At 41.0% G+C, this 15725-nt stretch overlaps 1 protein-coding gene across 1 annotated transcript in view; it reads left to right on the top strand.

Annotated features, from left to right (window-relative positions):
* LOC307188263 (U3 small nucleolar RNA-associated protein 14 homolog A-like) overlaps positions 1-15725 on the top strand; it is a 521128-nt gene that overhangs the window by 446837 nt on the left and 58566 nt on the right. Inside the window, 1 exon segment of the mRNA XM_079925187.1 lies at positions 5198-5335. The gene's annotated coding sequence lies outside the window, so the exon portion shown is untranslated.

Here is a 15725-nt window from a genome sequence, read left to right as displayed (position 1 = left end):
GACCTGAACTGAGCTGTCTGTGTCAGAATTGCCTGGGAAGAATTTTGTAAAATAGAGATTCATTGGCCTCACACTCAGAGCTTTTGAACTGATATTTCTGAAGTGGGTGACTAGGAATATGTACTTTCAAAGTCCTTTGTGACCCTGATGCATAACCCTTGTGCTAGACAGTGGCATGTCATGGTCAGCAGCTGTGTTGGCAGATGTTTATAACAAAGCATCCTGTCTGTGATGGGCAGTAGATGGGGAAGAGCTTAGGATTCGACTGGAATTTGAATTCATGCTCTACCACTAACAAGCTGTGTGACTTTGATAAACTTACTTAACATCTCTGAACCTCAGCTTCCCCAGCTGTTAAATGGGTTTAATAATGCCACAATAATAAAACTTAAATAATGATTGCAAAGTCTCTGGCATGGAGTTGAGAGCAAAATAAATAGTGGGTATATAGGGGGGTGTGTGAGTGAGTGAGATACAAGTCCATCAATAGAGAGATGACAGATGTGACAACTTCCATACCTGGGAAGAACGGTATCTGGAAGAACACTGCATGTTTAGGATCTTCTCCCTAGCAGGAATCTCTATCAGAAACTCTTTTGGGGGCTGATTTTGCAGCTGCTGCCACTACTAGAAATAGCCACAAGAGGGAGCTATTTTGCCCCGTCTGATATTTTGAATCCAACCACATTTGGCTTTTTCCCCTCACCCCTTCTTTAAAGGAAAAGAGAGTCAGGTCCAGTGGTCTGATCCCCGTAAAGCTTCCAGATGCAGACTGGGCACAGGGCAGTCTCAACACGCTCTGAGTACAAAGCAGGCCCCATTAAGGGCAGGTGTCCTCCTGTGCTCTGCTCCCCCCAGGGCTGGGCCCCCTGGCTTTCCTGCTTCTTCACACCACCCAGAACCTCAGACACCTCTCCCTCTGGTCCCGGGCCCCCCACCCCCCAGACCCTGCCTGACTGCAGGTGTAGAAGGCTGGCTTTGAGTCCTCTCCCCTCTGAACAGCCCTGGGCTAGTCACTTAACCTCTCGCAGCCTCCGTCTGCTGATCTGCAGAGCATCAGTTTCACCGGGTATAATGAGCATTGATGAGATAATAAATGTGAAAGTGCCTGTAGTGGAAAGCGCCGTGCGAGTAGCGCGTTAATGTTAACGTGGAGAGGGAGCCCTCAAACTCCTCGGCGGCGGCATCACACAAGCGCGTACCCCTCTGTCCGTGAACTCTTAACGCCTGCTTCCTGTGCCCCCAGCAAACAGGGAAGAAATCAAAAGGTTCTTCTGTTCAGTTTAATTCACTTACCCAAGTTCAAGGGAGGGATGTTTGTAACACGCTCAAAGCCCCACTTCCTCACACCTGTCCCAACAGTCTGGCAATTGCTCACAAATCCATAGTGAATTGGGGCGCTGGGTTTTACCACAAGAAGGTTCACACTTAAAGAAAGGGAACACTTGGGTTAGGAAGATGATCCCAGAAAACACTACTAGGAATTTCCTAAAGGACTTTGAGATGAAAGGGAAACGAAAAAAGACCTGAACCATCAGTCAGGAGCTCTTACTTCCTGAGCTGCCACAGCTGGGGATAGAATCAGACATCACTGTACCTCAGTTTCCTTGTCTGGGAAATAGAGGTAATAACAACCTGACCTCCCTGCTATTCCACAGGGTTTTCAGGAGGATGATATAAAATCATTACAATAACAAAATAATGTTTAGCACTTACTATGTGTCAGACACTGTTTTCAGTGTTTTACACATATCGGAACAATCCCATGTGTAGGTACTGTTATCGCCATTTTACAGATGACGAAACAAAGCATAAGGGAACAAGAGCTATAAAAGTGCTTAGCAGTGATTGTCATGAGTGAATATGGATGTCCAAGGTCTTTATACTTCTGTGCTATTGATGCATCTTACGGAGACTTGACTTCTACTAATCAGATGATAAAGACGGTCAAGAGCGTTGGGGTTTCCTGGGCTCTCCTTAGAGTGGGGCCCTTCACAGGAGCACTGCTAAGTGACAGAGGGGACACTCTGTGTGGTTCAAATGAATTGGGTACTTGTAGAATTCTGTTACAAGAAACATGATTTGTACATCAATAATACATTTCATGGTACTGATTCCCTGCCTTTCCTTATCATCCCAATCCTTCTCCTGAATTTTCGTCCAGTTCTTCTCCAACCCACTTCCAACTCGAGACCTGAAAGTTGGTGGCTCTGTGATTCTGTGTCATTCTCCATTATTTGTGTCACAGTTATGCAGTCCTCATGCATCCATTGGACTGGGGTGCTCTCTCTCTGGGGACCAGCAGCAGATTCTAGAACAGAATCTAGACACCCTGTGAGTGCTGGAACCTGGAGGGGGAGGGGGTTCATAGGGGCCAAGGGTGCCACCCCATAGATTTCCAGGCTGGAAGATTTCAGAAGTGAACCACTTACTTGTGACTTCGGGAATTCTCAGTAATTATCATGAGGGCAAACAGGTTTTGATTCATTATATGTCAGGCACTGTGCTATGCACTTAATGTGCAATCTTTTTTTAAAAAAACAATCCTTTGAGATTGCCATTTCACTTTTAAGGCTCAAACAGCATAAGACTCAAGGGTAGTGGTCAGCAAGCTATAGCCCAAGTGCCAGGCACCTGTTTTTGTCACTAAAGTTTTATTGGAACACAGCCATGCCATTCATTTAAGTATTGCTAATGGCTGCTTTTGTGCTACAGTGGCAGAGTTGAGTAATTGTGACAGAGACCAAATAAAGTCTGGAAGCCTTATTATGAGGCCTTTTAAGACAGTTTGCCAATCTCTGCTTTGGAACCAAACTTCCTGCATTTCAATTCTATCTCTGCCTCTTATCAGCTGTGTGAACTTGAACAAGTTTTTTCACTTCTCTGGGCTCAGGCTTCCTCATCTGTAAATTGGGGATAATAATAGAATCTACATCATAAGAAGTAGCACACAATAAGAGCATCACCTGGGAAGTTGTTAGAAATGCAAATTCTGCTTCATCCCAGACCTACTAAATCAGAAACTCTGGGAGGCAGGCCCAGGAAACTGCTTTAATAAGCTCCCATGTCATTCTGACACCACTGAAGTCTGAGAACTGCTGACACTGTATTTAAAATAGTTGCCCACAGTGCTAGATAAAGTTCACTAAGCTTATTATTTCAGAATGATGATTAATCAATCTCTATGTATTTTGTGTGTTTATCTTGAAATTAGTCATAAACTCATAAGCACTTAGTAGGAAGAATAACATTTGACTTTCCTTTTGTATCCACCTAGTACCAAGTACGTGTTAGGTGCTTCTTCAACACTATTTGATTGATTGAACAATTTCTAAAAATGGGGTTGTTTTCCTGGGGTCTGTGAAGCAGGGCTGGCTCGGAGTACGTGGGTGGACCACAATGAATCCTCGAGTCCCTGAAATTAGGTGCAAGCGTTTGCATTTACAGTTACGCATCTTTCTCTGTAGACACTCTAATATTTTCATCACATTCTCAAAGACTCCCCAAATTTAGACGCCACTGCTCCAGAGCACAGGCACCCATAAGTTATGGTGAAGGATAGCGAGTGCCATCACGCTGGAGTGGTGCGAGATGGGTGGATCCTCACCCACTCCGCGGCGCAGAGTAGGAGCCAGAACAAAAAGACGGCCTCCTCTGTTCTCTTCTTTATTTCCCCTCCTCTGCTCTGCCCCAGCCATCTCTGCCCTCCTCCTCCCTGATTCTCCTTCTCCCAGAAATACTGCTTCTCTTCTTCCAGCTGCTAAAGAAAGTGGGTTCGACAACTCTGCATCACATCATGGAGATGGCTGTTTAATTTGAGATGAGTGTTACATTACTCATTGCTCAGTGCCCCCTTTGATCCACCAGCATTTGCTTCTTTTATCCCCTTGTAGTGCATACATTAGTGCCCTGAATGCTCTGTGGTCTTGTTGTCTTTTAGATGTTGTCAGAGATTATTTACTTGGGAAAGCAGATGGATATTTTGTTTAATGTCAAAATAATTACTATTTGGTTGGCCTGATAGTTTATTTACGCTTTCAGTGTTTTTATGTTTACATCAAAAGAGCATTGCTGAAATTGTATTTTGCCTGTTAAAGTAAACAGGATATGACAAACTTTTTTTAACCTGATTTTTCTGTTTGAGGAGTTGGTTTATTAAAATGGTTAAAAGATAATGGAACCAAGTGGGAATGGTCACTTAAGTTGAAATGCAGATGCACATCTGCATGCTTTTTATTTGTATAAAAGCTGGGAAAAGGCAGTAAACAATGCTTTAAATGAGGGGCTGTATAATGCAGTAGTTGAGAACAGACTTTAGCTCCGGTTTCAAATCCCAGGTCTGCTGCCGACTAGTTGGATGAACTTTAGTTTTTCAACTGATCTGTGCCTCAGTTTCCCCATCAGCAAAATAGACATAGTGATTGTTGTGAGAGTTAAAGGAGTTCATATACATAAATTTCCAGGCATATGCAAAATGCTGTTTAAATATTGGCTATAATTTAAATAAACAGAAGTTTTAAAGTAGTTCTATGAGTGTGAGATGGAGAGAGGAAGCAAGCTCTCTAAGTTTATGAGAGACTTAAAAGACATAAAATGAGTCTCCGTGAGCCACCACCTTACAACTGCTCTGGACCAGTGGTCACCTTGTCTCCGCGTTCTGAAGCAGGGAGCCTTCTAAGTTCCAAAGCCTGTCCTGACCCTGAACAAACATTCCTAGTTCTCAGCTGAGCTTACCTAGAAAGGTGTTGAAAAGTGAGGCTACTTGGAGACAATGTGCCCTCTGTTTCTATTTTCAACGAATCACCGTAAGATAGTTCATCTACCTCTAAGTTTCTCCAGCCCCACTCTTTTACTCATTTTCATTTAGCAACTTTTATTTCAGCTCGAGAGTTTACCAGAGAAGTACAAGGAAGGAAAGCTCTCCTGGCAGGTTGCTCCCACTAAATCACCTGGAAAGAGCCAGAGGGGGTTGGGCTTCCATAACTCAACCTCCCGTGGGAGCTCTTCTGGTTATTTTGACCTAACTCTTGTGTGCTTTGTTACTTCTTTATTTTTCATATGACTGCAGTCTTCTATTACAATAAATATACGTTACTAGATACTAATTCATTAAGTCAGTCAAACCAGATCTTTTCTAGTTGCAAAACAGCAGTTTTTCTAGCTGTTTGATAAAATAAATGTGTTGATTTAACCTCAGGTCTGCTTTCTCAAGTTCACAATCTTTCCTCAAGTTTACTGCGGCTCACGGAGACTCATCTTTCTTCAAGACGTCACTTCTTAGAGCACTACTCTCCGTCCTGGAAGGAATGAATAAAGAAATTGTTGCATTCATGTGGTATGTTGCCAGGTTAGCAGTCTGTTCCAAGTCTGTGAGGCCCTTGAAATTCCCTCTTTGCCATGGAGAGATGGGTAAGATGATTAGATTTAGGACGGGAAGAGAAGGCTGCCAGAGCCCATTATACTCCCAGAAAGTAAAGAGCGTGGGGCTGGTTCCTTACCTTCCCCGAAGTCCCTTAGCAGCAGTCCAGGGGTCCCACAAAAGACATGTTTTGTCTTGCACAAACTAGATGGCATATGTATTTCTTGGCCCATGTGGCAGGAGTTACTGATATCTACTGTAGTATGAATCCCTGAGTGTACCTGGCATTAAAATTTGGCAATAATAATTTCTTATTTTTGCAACACCAGAAATTTCAGGAACATCAGCATTCAAAAGTCTGAGGTGGGCACAATACTAGGCTACAGTATAAGTCAGTCACCAGTAAAACAGCAATTTCATTAAGAAACACAGTGGGATATAATTCTGTGTGTTGGGAATAGATTCTCAGACCTAAAAGGACCTTGAGAGGCCACTCAGGCCTCCTCTGATATTGAAAATCTTACAGAACTATATCAATTGACAAAAAAATGGAAGATGTGGCAAAATGACAATATGCCGCTGTTCGGAGTAAAAGGCAGCTGAAACATTTTGGAGAGCAATTTGGCAATATCTCGAAAACTCAAATATTTACATACTTATGATCCACATATTCCACTACTAACAGATATAACTTAGGAAAGAATCTCACATAAATGCCCAAGGAGGCATGCAGAAATATGTTCACTGCAGATTGGTTTTAACAGCCAAATACTGGAAACAACCTAATTTATCAGTAGGGAGACAGACAAATAAATTATGATATATTCATATATATACCATACGGCAGTTTAAATAAACTGAGCTGTATGTATCAACACGAATAAATGTTGGAAACAATGCTGAATGTAAAAAGCAAGTCGCTGAAGGGTGTGTGTACAGTGTGATGTTATTTATGTGGAAGCTAAGACTCTCTCCAGGTACGTGCACACCCAGTAAGAGGATAAAAATGCAGAAGGGAAGGATAGACACTGATTTTACAAGAACGGTATCTCTGAAGAGGGGAACCTAATCAGAAAAGAACAAAAAGAGGTTTTAACTGCATCTGTTAAAACATGTGACTTAAAAAATAGATCTAAAACAAATACAGCAAATATTACCATGATAGGCATATGAATATGGGTTTTTTTAATTACATGAACATTTTGCATGTTTGGATTTTTTTTAATTCCCTGAACTTTTGGCACACATGCCCTCTTTTATGGCTCTCGTAATTTAGCCAGCAGGTCAGCGGGCCTTTTCCTCAAATTACGTTGCCATATAGACTTCTTTATGACCATTGACAGCTTTCATCATCCAATCCTGGAGTAGCTTGGATTTCAGGAAAAGCATTTTTTTTTTCCTAATAAATTCTTTCTAACCTCAAGTCCACTTGTTCGTAGAACTGAAAGTTATTTCTAAGCTAAATTAAATCATCAGTGTCTAGACAGAATCACTCCTCTGCCAATAGATCTCATTCCTGCCAGGTATTTCCTCTCCCCAGGTATGTCCCGACACCTCTCCATCTAATTTCATTAGCAAATTCACTAAGGGACTGTTTCCAGACCATTAATAACTCTATCGTGCCTTTCCATCTCTTGGTTCCTGCTTAAGCTCACGAAAGAATTCCCTCTCTGTAGAGATGCTAAAGTTGCCCAGATGGTTCTGTAGGACTGTCCACTTTCTCACTCTCCTGTGTGCTCTCTCAAGGTTAAAATAAAAACTTGAAGAATATATTGCATAATGAAAACCCAGTGTATTACCTCGACTTACCCCAACTACGCACTCACATCTTCTCTGTAGGCAACCCCACATGCAAAAAATTTACACCTAATTCAAAATATCATATCAAGGTTAGCTGGATAGGAAAACCAACATTCAAATTTTCTTTATAAAATGTTCAAGGACACTAAATGGAAAATAAAGGAAATAGATAAATTGCTACAGGGCTGCTCAATAGACAGAAATGAGAAAATTTAGTGCTTGAGATGTTTACAAGTCTCTGTCCTCTTCTACTTTCCAGTCCCTCCAAAAAGAATTAATGAGAACATTGAAAGGTGTAGGTGGGGGAAATCTGGAATATAATCAATAATCTTAAAGATAAAAGCATAGGTCAGTTAATAGGGAGTAAGGTCTTGCATCTCCTTCCCACCCTCCCTATCCCACCCCTCTAGGTGGTCACAAAGCACCGAGCTGATATCCCCATACGATGCAGCTGCTTCCCACTAGCTAGCTATTTTACATTTGGTAGTGTATATATGTCAGTGCTACTCTCTCACTTCGTCCCAGCTTACCCTTCCCCCTCCCATATGTATACATATAACTGATTCACTTCGTTATACAGCAGAAACTAACACAACATTGTAAAGCAATTATACTCCAATAAAGATGTTAAAAAAAAGGGAGGGGTAAGGTCAACATTTTTGAATTAGGAAGAAAAAGCCAATTTCTGTCATATGCCTCCATAGTTTTATAAGTATGCTCTCTGCTCTCATTCATGATAAATTATTATTATTGTAGAGCAGATGGATGAATCTCAATCATTATACAATAATGGAAGATTAAACATTTTCTTAACTTCTATTCATCAAATTAAGTCTTTATACTCACAAGGAAGGACAATGCATCAATGTTATCATTAGGGCTTTTTTAAAAATATAACTTTAGCGTGAAACATGGTAAGATATGATTAATGTACTCACAGAAGTAAATACTAAACAACCCACATTAGTCTAGATTGGAATCACTTTTTTAGTTCTCTTATTCTGTGGCTTCTCAGTCCCCTGTGAATTTTGTTAAAGAGAAACAACCATCAAAATCATTTGATCTTTTAGCTAGATGTTCCTTTTCAGCTACATCTTTACTTGTAAAATGTTACCTACTCCCTAAAGCTGTGTAGCTTCTTTTCTGGGACCGAAGGGAAGACAGTATCTGTTCAGCCTCCAGTGAGGAAACAGATTTCTTACTGGGTTGAGTTTTGTGTCACATTTAACAGATTGTAAGATTTAGAAGGGACGGAGAGAAATCTCATGATCCACAGCCCCTGTTATCTGCCACAACCCAACATGTAAGACTGCCCTAAACTACTCCAGCTCCAAAAAAACATATCCAGTCTTTACAACATGTGGAAGGCAGTTTTACAATCGCCCTCAAAAACATATTTCAACACTTTTCATCATTACCAAGCACTCATTTGTAGCCATAGACTTAAAGAACTAACAGCAGCAAAACGCTACACAGTGGGGAAAAGAGCCCTGACCCTGGAGTCAGAGGACCCAAGGTCAAGTTCCTGATCTTCCACTTTATGGACCGAAGGACCTCGCACATGCCGTTTAGTCTCTCTTCCTTTTACTTACAATATTTATTGCCTTCTCTGGCCAGATGCACATATAACATCTCAGTTTACTCATTAGGAAACTCCGCAATACTTAGGTCTAATTATCCCCTCTTGTCCCCATTGTTATTATCTTTGTTAATTTATAAAGAATTGGAATGCAATGAAATAGGAAGACTTAAAGAAAAAATTGCAAGACTAGTCAACAGGCTTCATATTCAATACATAATTCAATAAAATGTCAATAGTGTCAAGTATTGAAAACATAATAAAGAGCATCAACTATCAATCACGTTTCCATTTTCTTATTTTTATTTGTGTTTCCTAATTGTCTTTATTATACAAACACTGATTTTGTAATAATTAAAGGTTATGCTCAAGTGATTGTTTACTCTAAATGGACTACTTTCTTTACACATTTCATAGTATTGTTTCCCTGCTCCATCTTCTGTCCTTTCATCATAATCTCAACTGCAGAGTAAAACTAACATTTTCCCTTCTGTTTTGGCTGTTGGAAAAAGAGATCATTATTGAAAACTGTGCTGGAGGGGGCTGTGATTGCTCTGTCTCTTTCCTGCCCCCTACCAACACACACACACACACACACACACACACACACACACTTCCAACTCAGACCTGTGATTGACTGTTTCACTATTTATTAGCTCTATGGCCCAGATAAATGAATTAACTTCTCTTAGCCCCAGATACTTCAACTGTTAAATATGGCTAATAATACTTACCATAAGGTGTACTGAGTGAATTAAGTGAGAAAATACATGTGAAAACATGGCAGACACTTATAAATGGAGCTCTCAATACTCTATTGCTTATGTAATTCCACTCTTAGCAGACACTTTTCACTATATTATTTAAGCACTTATGTGGCAATTATGTGGAGAAGCTATTTCCTGTGGCTGCTGACAGATTGAACTGTGAGTCTCCAGGACTATTGGAGCTGAAGCCTCGATATGATTTTTTTTTCTTTTTTTTTTTTTTTTTTTTGCGATACGCGGGCCTCTCACTGTTGTGGCCTCTCCCGTTGCGGAGTACAGGCTCCGGATGCGCAGGCTCAGCGGCCATGGCTCATGGGCCTAGCCGCTCCGCGGCATGTGGGATCTTCCGGGACCGGGGCACGAACCCTTGTCCCCTGCATCGGCAGGCAGACTCTCAACCACTGCACCACCAGGGAAGCCCTCGATATGATTTCTTACCTACAAAAACCACTGAAGTAGTTTAAAACAAAAAGGCAACTGCAGTTATCCACTTTCTTATTGTCAAGAGACAGGAAATTGTTTCCTGATAATCTGAAAACAGTGGAGATCAGAGAGAAGATGAGACCAAAATGCTATTATCTCAGTTTACAGCTGGAGAGAAAAACTGACAAAGGTCTTGGTATGACCCTGTAAATCTACTTACATATATTAAAGAAGAGTTAGAGGAGATGATTGGAGAGCTCATCCTAATCTGATGTCAGGAACTACTGCTGTTATAGCTGCTCCAACCCTCCTCTGTCCACCTCCAAAATTATCTACCAGTACCTACGACAGACTTGCCAAGACCATAACTTGCATCTAGTAAGTGAGAGAGAAGCCAATTTTATGCCTACTGGCCAAATGAAAGACCTAGGAAAAAAGAAGTCTAAAGGGAATTTTTTTCTAGTGAAATGCTCTAGCATATGCAGTGTAAATCACATCTTCAGTCTCTCCTGTTAAAACATCAGTAAAACCTTCATTGTTCACAAATGCTTTAGTGCAAATAAATTCTTTATGATGATTTTAAGGCAATGCTGAGTCCTGCTTCAGTTTGGTGTAGTTTAATTATGGAGGCTGCCCTTGGGGCCAGCCAGCATATGGGTCATTTTACTCTGGGTGAGTTTAAGGTCCTTGAGTGTCTCAGTCAAACCAGCCTTAGCAAGTCCACACTGTTAGCAATGCAAGGCAAACACTTTCATCACCTGACTTTCATCATTGATTCAGATGGGCAAGGTAACGTGTTCAGTGATGTTACATAGAATCTATACAACTTAGCAACTCTCACTACTGCCCACACAGTCCAATGTGCTCCAGACCACATTCCTTGAGCCTAAGCCTTCTGGGTTCCATTCTTGCCCTTCTGCAACTGATCCATTCTTATCTCCAGAACATAGCTTTTCTGAGGGGCCCTATAAGCATTTTATTAATATGGTCTAATCATTTGGAAATTCATTCTCCCATCACCTTTTTTTTTTAAATTTCAAGATCAAACAATGCCTCTTGGATTTCAACAAATCTCCGTCTCTTTTCACATAAATTCTAAGAGTTCGCATCCTTCTTCAGAACTGAATTAAGTTCCATAAGTGAACTGACCTAGTATAAGGGTCGGGATTTGGTGCAACAAACAGAAACTGCTGCAAGTTTTTCAATCAGGAAGAGATTTAATACAGGGAATTGGGTTGTTTTAAACAATGGAATGGTTCAAAGGGTAAAAGTCAGGAGGCCATCACTAGACTGAGATATAAGGTCCTAACACCATCACTGTGATACGAAGATGTTTCAGCTGAAATATTCAGTAAACCATGTTGTAAACTGATGTGCTGTCATCCAGGTTTTATTGTTCCTTTTATAGAGCACAAGCAGAGTAGATTTAGCATAGTTCTTAAGGGCCCTAGGATTTTCAGAATGGTAAATGAGCATTGGCTTCGACTTAAAATTACCATCGGCATTAGCCCCTAATAAGAGAGCCAGCCTGTCCTTTGAAGCTTTGAAGATAGGCATTGACTTCTTCTCTCTAGCTATGAAAGTCCTAGATGGCATCTTCTTCCAACAGAAGGCTGTTTTGTCCACATCGAAAATCTGTTGTTCAGTGTAGCCACTTTCATTAATTCCCTTAGCTGGATCTTCTGGATAACTTGCTGCAGCTTCTACATCAGGACTCGCTGCTTCATCCTGCACTTTTATGTTATGGAGACGGCTTCTTTCCTTAAACCTCATGAATCTCTGCTAGCTTCAAACTTTTCTTCTGCAGCTTCCTCACCTCTCTCAGCCTTCATAGAATTGAAGAGATTAGGGCCTTGCTCTGGATCAGGCTTTGTCTTAAGGGGACGTTGTGGCTGGTTTTATCTTTTATCCAGACCATTCAAACTTTCTCCAGATTTGTAATAAGGCTGTTTTGCTTTCTTATCATTCGTGTGTTCATTGAAGTAACACTTTAATTTCCTTCTAGAACTTTTTTTTTGCATTCGGAATTTGGCTGTTTGGCACAAGAGGTCTAGCTTTTGGCTTATCTCGGCTTTTGACATGCCCTTCTCACTAAGCCTAATCATTTCTACCTTTCTGATTTAAAGTGAGAGATGTGCAACTCTTCCTTTCACTTGAACACTTAGAAACCACTGTAGGATTATTACTTGGCCTGATTTCAATATTGTTGTGTCTCAGGGAATAAGGAGGCCAGAGGAGAGGGAGAGAGCCAAGGGCACAGCTGGTTGGTGGAGCAGTGAGAACACACACAATTCATCTTACATGGGCGTGGTTCGTGGTGCCCCAAAACAATAGCAATAGTAACATCGAAGGTCACTGATCACAGCTCACCATAACAAATGTGATAATAATGGAAAAGTTTGTGAGGATTACCAAAATGTGACACAGAAACCGGAAGTGAGCAAATGCTGCTGGAAAAATGGTGCCGATAGACTTGCTTAACACAGGGTTGCCACAAACCTTCAATCTGTAAAAAATGCAGTATTCACGAAGCACAGTAAGGCAAAATACAATAAAACGAGTGTGCCTGTATTCCATTCCACCAAATATAAAATACTAACAATTATTAAATCTGGGCTATGAGTAGATTGGGAGTTGTTTTCTATTCTGTACTTTCACATGCATTTGGAAGTTGTTTTTCCTCTTTGTGTGTCATTCTTCATTTACCCCCCGTCTCAACTCCCCTCTCTCCCCTTCTCACCCACTTCTGTGGGAAGCTGGCTTCCCTGAACTGCATCACTCTGGTTCCCTGGCTAGTTGTCTTCCGGTTGGATGTGACCAATTTGCAGTTCCTGCAGGAGGTTAGAGGGTGTAAGAAGGGGGAACTGTATATTTCTTCTCATCTTCCTCCCTCCTCTGAGTCACTGTAGTTGACAGTGGCTGTGCCCTCCACTATCATAGCTCCTGCCCCGTGGTCTCTCTCTCCTGTCTCTGACTTTCAGTGGGCTCCTATAACACTGCGTCCTCCCTGGGATAATAGGTGACAGTGACTTCCTGCTATTGCTAGTGTCTGGGTGCCTCAACATCCTTTATTGCTTCCCTTTTCCCCATCCCCATCTCTGTCAGTAGTCATTTCATTAAGAGCCTTTTGAACCACGTAACTGAAGTTCCATTTCCTGCTGGGTCCCCCAGCTCACCTTTATGATCCTCTTCTCTTCTCAGGTGCAGCTCACTACACTCACCAACCTTGGCACAGGCCGTAGGGCCCCTACACCCTCCTGCTCCTACCTTTTCCCTCCTCGGCCTATACTCACACTACCAAGCCTTTCTGCCTTCCACGCATGATCTTGCATCATGCAAAATAATTTATAAATTAATTGGTAGCTTGAATGATTTTTCTAAGATAAGCTTTCTTAATTTTAAGGGTAGACGTATGGTACAATAATGCAGAAATATCAATATTCTGATAAACATTTCAGGCACAAGTAGGGAGCATATTTGGAGGAGCTAGGCCTATAGAGCCTGGAATCCGTGAAGAGGAATGTCTGTGTATCTGAAGACCTGGTTCTGAATAAGTGATGAAATTTGACTCAGTGTTAGAAAAACAGAGAGCAAGTCCTTTAAAGAGGACTGAGATTTTGTCTTGTTCTCAGTTCTTTCCCCAGCACCTGGCACAGCATCTGACACAGCAGGAATTCCATACATCTTTAAGTGATGGAATGAGTGAGTAGACATGGCAGGAGGCTGCTTGGTCCTTTGTCTCTCAGCCTTCTCATCCCTTCCACACTTGTGATTTTGCGAGGTACCACATTTTCATAGTTGGTCAACACAACACTCACATTTGGCCCTTAGAATTCTCACTGTGATGTTGGATGAGTCTCTCCCTCTCTGGGTCTGAGCGCCCTCATTGGCAGAGAGGCCAGGGTCAGAGACTGTCAACATTTATGACTAAAACTATACTAAAAATGCTTTCACCGCATTTTTTATTTGGCGGGTGTTCTTGCTCTGTTTGATTTTATCTGGTTGATTGCTTTGGTAAATTGTGTGTTTGTTTTTGGCATGAATATGGCATTTTGAGATAGCATATGTTCCTAAGATATTTCTCACTTGTGTTGACATTAACCACTTTATAGGAAGTGCCTGAGGCACCCTGCCCATACACAAGTTTATCTTTCAGAAAAGTTTACAAAATATATGCATAAGGGAAGGACAGCCTAAATTAAAAGCCATCTATTTAAAAAGTGAGGGATGAAGACCCTCACTGACAAAATACTCTGACTAGCGTCATAGACCAGAAACAGCAATTATCAAAAACTGAGAGGCAGGGTACGTTCCATAACCATAAACACACTGCTGATACAGAGCAAAACTCGAAAACCTGAGCTTTTCAGAGTAAACTGCAGTTTCTGAAAATATAGACCAAATTTGTGAAACTATTAAAACCTAGATTAGAATATCTCTCTTCTACCATCAGTTTTGTCAGAAATAATAAAAATCCTCAAGCGTCTTTAAATAGAGGTAAATAATCTATTCTCGAATAGTGGAAATATTGACATGCAAGCCAATGCTTTTAAAGATTGGGCTAAGAAAGTCCTAGCTGAAGAGGTACAGGCATAGTAAAACTAAAAGAATAAAGGCCATTACTTTCTAAGCCAGAAATAATGTGCGACTCCCAGCTAGTCTAATGTATTGCATTTGGACAGCTGTGGCTTCATCTAAACTTTTCAAACAGTGCCCATTAAGTTGGGCCACCAACATAAATATAACTTCAGTCAGGCAGAGCTCTTACCTTCCTGATTTAAGGATTTATCTCAGAAGTTATTGCTTAACTATGGCAAAATTAAGTTGAAAATAGGAATGTAAATCGAAGAAGGAAATATTCTTTTAGTAAGTGGTATGAGACTTCCCTTTGAGGAGAGAGCCATAATTGTTGGGAAATTTTCTACTTTGAATAGGAGGCAGAAACAGTAGTGCTCACTAACTATTCTAGGGTTCCTTGTACTTCCCAGTGCAGCCATGTGGGACATTTCTGGCCAGTGGACTCTGAGAAGTAACACAGTGTGTTGCTTTGAGGTAGAAGCTTACAGGAGTGCTTGATGTGTTGAAATGGTTGAGCTGTCAGCCTAGGTGCCTGAGTGGCATTATGGAGTAGAGCTCCTTCATAACCCATATTGGACATCGACCGAATAGGAAATAAACTTTTGTTGTGATAGCCTCTACGATTTTATAATAAGATTTATTATGGAAGCTTTATCTTACCTATCCTGATTTATACAGATATTAAAAAGCCTAAGTGTGCACAGAACTGATCTGCATGAAGGTCCTTGTTCTAAGAAAGGAAAAGAAAGAGAGAGAGTAATGTAAGTAGGAAGTGAAGGGAGGCTGTGAATTATGCAAGGGAATCCCCACCGTATAACTTCCAAATCTTGAGTAAATGCTACAAAAACTCACTAAATACTTGTTGTGAGTAGATTATCAGTAAAGCAACTAAACTTTGCACCAGGATGATGCAGGAATAAAACAGAGGCAATACACTTGCTTTCAGAAGCAAGATCATAATAGCATTGGGAAGCAGCAGAAATCTTGGGCAGGCTTGTAAGATCTTCAACGGATGAAACAGGGGGGCTGAGGCCCTCCTGTATCTAATTCAAGGGTCAAGAAAGCCTGAGCTTTCTTGTTTTGTTTGGGCAATTAAACCATTTCTTATAGTCACAGGAAAAGGTTCTTTGACTATAAAAATATTACTTTCATTTGATTCAGTAAAATCCAGGCAGTCTTGTTACATAATCATAGAATCTCAAGATCTCAGGGTTACAAA

The sequence above is a fragment of the Stenella coeruleoalba genome (genome assembly GCF_951394435.1).
Source record: "Stenella coeruleoalba genome assembly, chromosome: 6".
Lineage (NCBI taxonomy): Eukaryota > Metazoa > Chordata > Mammalia > Artiodactyla > Delphinidae > Stenella > Stenella coeruleoalba.
The sequence above is the reverse complement of the archived record's forward strand: the minus strand, read 5'-3'. Positions and strand labels throughout refer to the sequence as shown.